Source organism: Vollenhovia emeryi, unplaced genomic scaffold, assembly GCF_000949405.1.
Source record: "Vollenhovia emeryi isolate VEMERY1.0 unplaced genomic scaffold, V.emery_V1.0 DF940782.1, whole genome shotgun sequence".
NCBI lineage: Eukaryota > Metazoa > Arthropoda > Insecta > Hymenoptera > Formicidae > Vollenhovia > Vollenhovia emeryi.
Genome location: NW_011965584.1, coordinates 1 through 7,204, shown reverse-complemented (window position 1 = coordinate 7,204; position 7,204 = coordinate 1). Strand labels below are relative to the sequence as shown.

Genomic DNA, 7,204 nt, shown 5'->3' with positions numbered 1-7,204 from the left:
ACCTTACGGTTGAACGGAAACCTGTCCGTGAGTCGCGCGTCGATAGTGTTAGTGCATTAACACTATCAACGCGCGACTCACGGACAGGTTTCCGTTCAACCGTAAGGTATGATTGGCCTGTTTTGAACCTTTTTATCTAAAAAAACTACTGCTCGGAACGAAAAATGGCAAATAACTTTTTAATTTATTTTTTCGACGACTTTCTTGCTATGGTATTTTGATTCGCGAATTTCAGGACACCCTGTATATGATCCTCTATCGTTGCTGCAAGTTTCATCGAAATCAGTGAAGAACAGCGCGTATAAGTGTCCCCTTGTCAGTGATCACGTCACACACTGTTACACCGTAAAATTTCAAATTACGGGCGTTATCTTTCTTATTATTTTTCTCTCTTTCAGGCTTTCCTTGGGCTTACTGAAAAGGCGCAACTGCAAAGAAAAACTACATTACATATAAATTACTAAGTATCAATATTATCATTATATTTAACATTAAAAATAGAACATGTCCGGTTTTAACAATTTTTTAAATAATAATTACAGCAAAATGTACCGATTACTTTTCTTGGAATGTCTGGCGACAAGAACGGAGTATTCAAGGTTGACGAGCGCAACTGATAAAGAGTTCCTACGTAAAAGAATAATTTCAGAATGATCTTCAGAACATATCAACTAGAGTAAGTAACTAGAGTAAGTAACTCTAGAGATATAAATAAAGTATGTACATACATATTTGTATATTGACATATGTATGTGTGTGTGTATTTGCAGGAGTACAGAGAAATTGAGGAAAAATGAGAAAAAGCGCTTTTTTGAGATGCATCCTGATTGTATAAATATTTTGGAAACTTCAGTTTTTCAACAGATCTTCGACTTATCGAGAGACAGGGATATACAGGCTTACATTTAGGTAAGTTAATTTTATCAAAATTCGTGGAAATAATTAAGCGGGTATAATCTTTTTTTACTAAGATTTATTTACATTTATTTCAATCACACCTAAAAAAAGAAAAATGAAATAGAATAAAGATAGAAACAAGCTCCTTTAAAACTTATTTAAAATATTCGTTTTAAAACTTATTAACAAAATTAATTTTATTATTTACAGATGGCTGAACTGGATGGTGATTTGAGAAGCATACTATCATCAGTCGAAGATGTACTAAATATTAATATTGTTTGTGACGATTCAATTATATAGTTCGCGATTTGCAAGTGCTCAAATTTTATGTTAAGAAGTTAAAAAATTTTCCTATTTCACGCTTATGAAATTAGAAAATTTTTTGGCACCATTCAGATTTTTGCTTATTTAATTTCAATGTTATAACTTTTACATGCATTTAAAAATTTCGCAAGTATCCATTCTTTTATAGTTTTCACCAATGTTTTTTTCACGTTCTTATAAATTCACTCTTCATTCAATGCTACGAATTATAAGATCGCGAAAGAACATTGGTAAAAGTTATTTAAAAAAACAGAGAGAATTGTGAAATAATCAAACTGTGTGCAAATTGTGCGTAAGACTTATAGCATTCAAATCGAGTGGGCGAAAATCCAAATGGTGTGCAAAATTTGTAATTTTATATGCGTGGAATAGGAAAAATTTCTAACTTCTTAATACAAAATTGGAGCACTTGCGAATCGCGACGTAACTGAACTTTCTAAACTGTAATCCGTGTGATTTTTCTAAATCGAACCTTATAGTATCTTTGTAATTCTGTAAATCACAAAAATATGAAATAAATAATAAAATTTAAAAATATGAACAAATTTTATTTATATGTCACTGTATATATGTTGTAAACATAATGGACACATTATATATTAGTAATCATAAACTTGAATGTAGTAATAAAAAAGTGAGCGCAGTAGTAAAAAATGAATGAAGTATCTCAGGCGTCCCGTCATTCCCGAGTCTTCAGCGGTGCACACGTACAATTCTCGTCCACAAAAAATATTTCAGGAAAAAGGTACGTATTACGAATTTATATTTATACATTATATATATACCTGCATATAGTTGTGTATAGTTTTTCTTTAAAAGAGTGACCCAGGTTTGGCTCACTCTTTCCGGACAAAAATTAAAAATGGATTTTGGGTTTAAAATAAAGTTTGATGCGTCAATTACAAATATGCAAGCGCTAAGGTGGATGGACGTTGCGTTTCAGAGATATGGTTCTTTGAAAATCTCATTTTCAACCAGAAATGGGATTTTCATGGGCTACATCTTTAGAACGCAACGTCTGTCTACATTGACGCCTTGCATATTGTAGTATGCATGCGACATAAACTTTATTTTAAGTCCAAAAATGATTTTTAATTTTTAATTGTAAAAAATGGGCCAATTGCCTATGGAGGACTGGTCGCACTCTTTATATTTCAAAAATTAATACGCCCGTGTTGGGACACCCGCTGGAAGCTGGCTGAATCGAGCCGCTTTCGGAGTAAGTCGTGGAGCACGGTCGTGGAGCGTCCCTTGACGAACGGTTGTGAAGGGGACGCTCCACAACTTACGCCGAAAGCGGCTAGATTCAGCCAGCTTCTAGCGGGTGTCCCAACACGGGCGTAACAATACAGAGTCCCGATAATCTGAGTTAATACGTTAAATAAATTTAATTTATTTTAGTATTATAATTTAATGTATTCTTTTATGAATAAAAAGTTGACATTTTATATATAAATATATACATATAATGTAAACGTGTAAATTCATAGAAGAATATATTAAATTATAATATTAAACATTAATTTTTACATATATTATATTGCTTTACGTAATCTCAATTTTTAAATTTTTAAAATATTTTATGCAATATTTTATACAATATAACAATATTACAATGTTTTGTCTGCATCAATACAAATCAGCAAAAATTTTTTTGAAAAAGATTAAAAAATTTTTTGACAGATATTTTCAAAGATATTAAAAAAACATTAAATGAATTCTGTCCTCTTTAATTTATATTTGAAACATGTGTATTTTAAAAATTGCTTCAAAAGAAATATTTAATAAACATTAAATTAAGATTATTTTTACAAATAAATTATACAATAATTGATTTGTAAAACTAACATTTATTGAATGTTTATTAAATATTTATTTTACATAAACATTAAGACAAAATTTTTAAAATAAAGTAAATAGGACTTAACCGTTAATTAACTTTAAAAATGTTTTCCAAAAATTAAAAAAACTTTTTAAAAACTTTAGAGATTGAGATACATGCTCATTTCTTTATCACGTATATTACACTTTAACGTTGTAAATGTTGTGGAAATGTTCAAAATATGCAAAAGTTGTGAACATATCTGAATAAGCTTAATATTTAACATTAAAACATTATTTATTGAAAAATTAATCATTTAAATAATATTAATATTTAATCGATAAAATATGATTAGTATTAATTCAATGATTAGTATCATATTCAATTTAAATTGAAATTATATTTTATTGTAACAGGTTTTGAAAAGAAAAATTACAATGCCAAAATATAAAAAATATAAAGATTTATGTCGCAGACAACAAAATCGTCGCTTATTAGAACAACAAAAGGAAAATATTTCTTCTATTAATCTACAAAGCAACATTACTAAGAATAAAATTGGAACTGTTCATGTGGAAAATTTTTCTGAAAATGTTAATTTTGATCAAAATATATTATCTCCTGAATCGTCACATATACAAGATATGCAATTAACGGACATTGAACACATAGAGTCTATACATGATATTCCTTCAATATATAATAATACACAAGACAATCGAAATAGTTTGCAGCAACGGTTACGAGACTGGGCTATTAGATTTAATGTAACACAAAAATCAGTCACAGCACTATTACATATTTTGAGGGAAGAAGGTCACAATGATCTGCCCAATGATAGTCGAACGCTGTTATGTACACCTATAAAGACAATTGTTCGTGAATGTGGAGCTGGTCAATATTATCATTATGGTTTAGAAAAGGCATTACGAAAAAAATTAGAATTTTATGAATATATTAATAACATAATTTTAATAAATATAAATATTGATGGCTTACCTCTTGCTAAGAGTTCACAAAGTCAGTTATGGCCTATACTTGGTCAAGTTTATAATAAGCAGTCAGAAGAACCCTTTCTGATTGGTGCATATCACGGTTATAAAAAGCCTACGAATGCATGTGATTTATTGCAGGAGTTTTGTGATGAATATCTTGTACTGCACAATAAAGGATTTATATTTCAAGGTAAAACATACAATGTTACGATTAGAGCTGTTATTTGTGATGCTCCTGCAAAATCCTTCGTAACTGCCACAAAAGGACATAATGCTTATTTTGGATGTGGAAAATGTATCTGCGAAGGAGATTACATAGAGCACAAAATGGTTTTCCTGCAAGAAAATGCAGTATTAAGAACAAACAGTAATTTTCGTAATAGATATAATGAAGAACATCACATTTCTATTTCACCTTTTGAAAATTTACCCATAGACATGATTAACAATTTTCCATTGGATTATATGCATGTAATATGTTTAGGAGTTATGAAGAAGATGTTACTTCTGTGGATTAAAGGAAAGCAAATATCACGGTTACGCGCTATAGATGTAGAAACATTATCAAAAGATATTATATCTTTAAAAAAATTCATACCGATTGAATTTGCTCGTCATCCACGAGGTATTAATGAATTAGACCGCTGGAAAGCGACCGAATTTCGATTATTTCTTCTATATTTGGGTCCTATCGTTTTAAAGAAATATTTAAATGAAGATTATTTTAAACATTTCTGCGTTTTACACACTGCTGTACGCATTTTGTGTCATCCTTCAGATTGCATGCGTAATAATACGTTTGCAAATGAATTATTATTAATTTTCGTCCAAACATTTAAAACATTGTATGGTAAAGATAATGTTGTGTATAACATTCATAATATAATTCACTTTTGTCAAGATGTAAAGATGTATGGTCCTCTCGACTCATTCAGTGCATTTCCTTTTGAAAATTATATGAAAACTTTGAAGAAAATGTTACGGAAATGGGAAAAACCGCTATCTCAATTAAACAACAGACTTAATGAACACACAATATCTGAGATTAATGTTCGAAATAATAATATTGAAAATACACCACTATTTCTAAAACCAGATGGAAAAATTTTACCTTTACAATGTGTGCATTCCCATAAACAGATTAAATTTAAAAATTTCACGTTAACAACAAAGTCACCAAATAACTGTTGTTACTTGAAAGATAGATCCGTTTTTTGCATCAAATTTATTGGCTTCAAAGATGGAAATTCTGTTATTTTGGGGAAAAGATATACTGATCTTCAACCAATTCCATCATATCCCTCCAATTCACAACATATGAATATACATGCAGCAAGTAGTTTGGGAACGCATATGGAAATAATATCTACAACAGAAATTGACATAAAAGCTTTCAATGTATATTTCGATAACGTTTATTATATTATGCCTCTTTTACATTTATAGATGTGAGTGTTAATAAAATACGTACATTATATGTATATTTAGAAGAAAGGTATTCATATTACATGTATGTAATTCACTTGATTGTTATTTCAGATGTATTATGTGATATTTTACGATGATTGGTGCACCACAATACCTAAGCTTTGGGTAGATATACCAAATGAGACATTCCAATGGCCACCAAAAGAAATAAATGTCAGGGTGGCTGTAATTAAAATTACCTGTCCAACCGATAATTGGAACACATTAAGCTACCGAAAAATTTTAGGACCATACAGTAAATATAATCTAATTGTTTTGTTAGAACATTATGTGTTTTATGAATATTTAAAAGGATATTTTCTTACTCAATATAATAAAAAATAGGCAACTTTCATTAATTTTTTAAATAAGGAAGATCAATCTACAACTTGTACGTTTTTAATACATATTGTGACGTTGCCGTCCCGCGTGCGCGTCCACCGGGTTCCTCCCTCAGGGCAACAGGCCGCGATTGGGGAACCCCAATCGCGGCCTGTTGCCCTGAGGGAACCCGGTGTACGCGCACGCGGGACGGCAACGTCACAATATATATTTGCCGATCTTTTAACATATTATTTATAAAAATCTTTAAAGAAACGAATATTTGAGGATCATCATAGTTTCATCTACACCGAGTCGAATGTGATGGTACTCATGATTACATCCTTTGTGTTGATCTGAAATGTAAAACAAAATTTTTTATGTTCAGGAAGCTTGATACTATCGTATCACAACCATAGAAATACAACATCAAAAAATGGCAACTTGAAAAAGAAAGAATTTAAACTGGTATTTTTTAACAATTCTTAAACTTTAATGTAGTATAAAATTAGTATCTATTTATTAATTGTTCCAAGTTTAGTACAAACGACAAGCTTTCTAAACATAAAAAATTTTCATTTTGTATTTTGGATCAACACAAAGGATGTAATTATGAGTACTGTCACATTTGATTGTCAGTCTAGATAAAATTACAATGATTCCTTAAATATTCTTTTTTTTCTAAAAATGGTTTTTAAAAATAATATGTTAAAAGTTTTACAAATAAGTAGTAAAACGTAAAAGTTGTAAATTAATCTTTTTTATTTTAAAAATTTATGAAAGTTGCCTATTGTTAAAAAATTATCCTTTTTCTTCGATAGTTAATAAACAGCCGTAAAATGAATGTGATACAAAACCTAGTCATGCAGGTTATGCGTAAGCGCATGAATATATTTCGTATCACATTTAATTTATGGCTGTTTATTAACTATCAAAGGAAAGGAATAGTTTCCGGACAATTTTATAAGTGTGCTAATAAAGCAATCTAAAGTGTCTTTTTATCCAAATATCTTTTTATTTAAAAATATAACGCAAGAATATAAGTGTGTTATTTCTCGCTTCTGACGTTATTAAACAAGAACAACAGCAGTAGGGACCATGAGCCTTAATATAGATAAAATATGTATTATTTCTTATAGAAACTTATGCAATAGCTCGAAAAGTGGAGAAGGAGTGTGAGAACATTTCTACATCAGAAGAGGGACAGTTAGAAATGCTTAATCAATTTGAAACAGTGCAAATACCTAAAAAAAGAATAATAAAAAGGCCATTGTTCCATGACGAGATGCAGTATCAAAACGATAACAATAATGATAACAGTAAGAATAACAGTATAAATGGCAACAGTGTTTGTATATACATGTATAATTGCTTC

The 7,204-nt window shown here is 29.8% G+C and overlaps 1 long non-coding RNA gene across 3 annotated transcripts; it reads left to right on the top strand.

Moving 5' to 3' along the window:
- The first annotated feature begins 249 nt into the window (after positions 1-249).
- On the top strand, positions 250-1,748 carry LOC105555753. Of its 3 annotated transcripts, none has more exons than XR_001008512.1 (4): positions 250-464; positions 543-676; positions 771-909; positions 1,108-1,748. It is a non-coding gene; the product is annotated as an uncharacterized LOC105555753 (long non-coding RNA). The 3 variants fall into 3 exon arrangements; XR_001008511.1 differs by having other exon boundaries at positions 285-315; positions 399-676; XR_001008510.1 differs by having other exon boundaries at positions 250-676.
- The last annotated feature ends 5,456 nt before the right edge of the window (positions 1,749-7,204 follow it).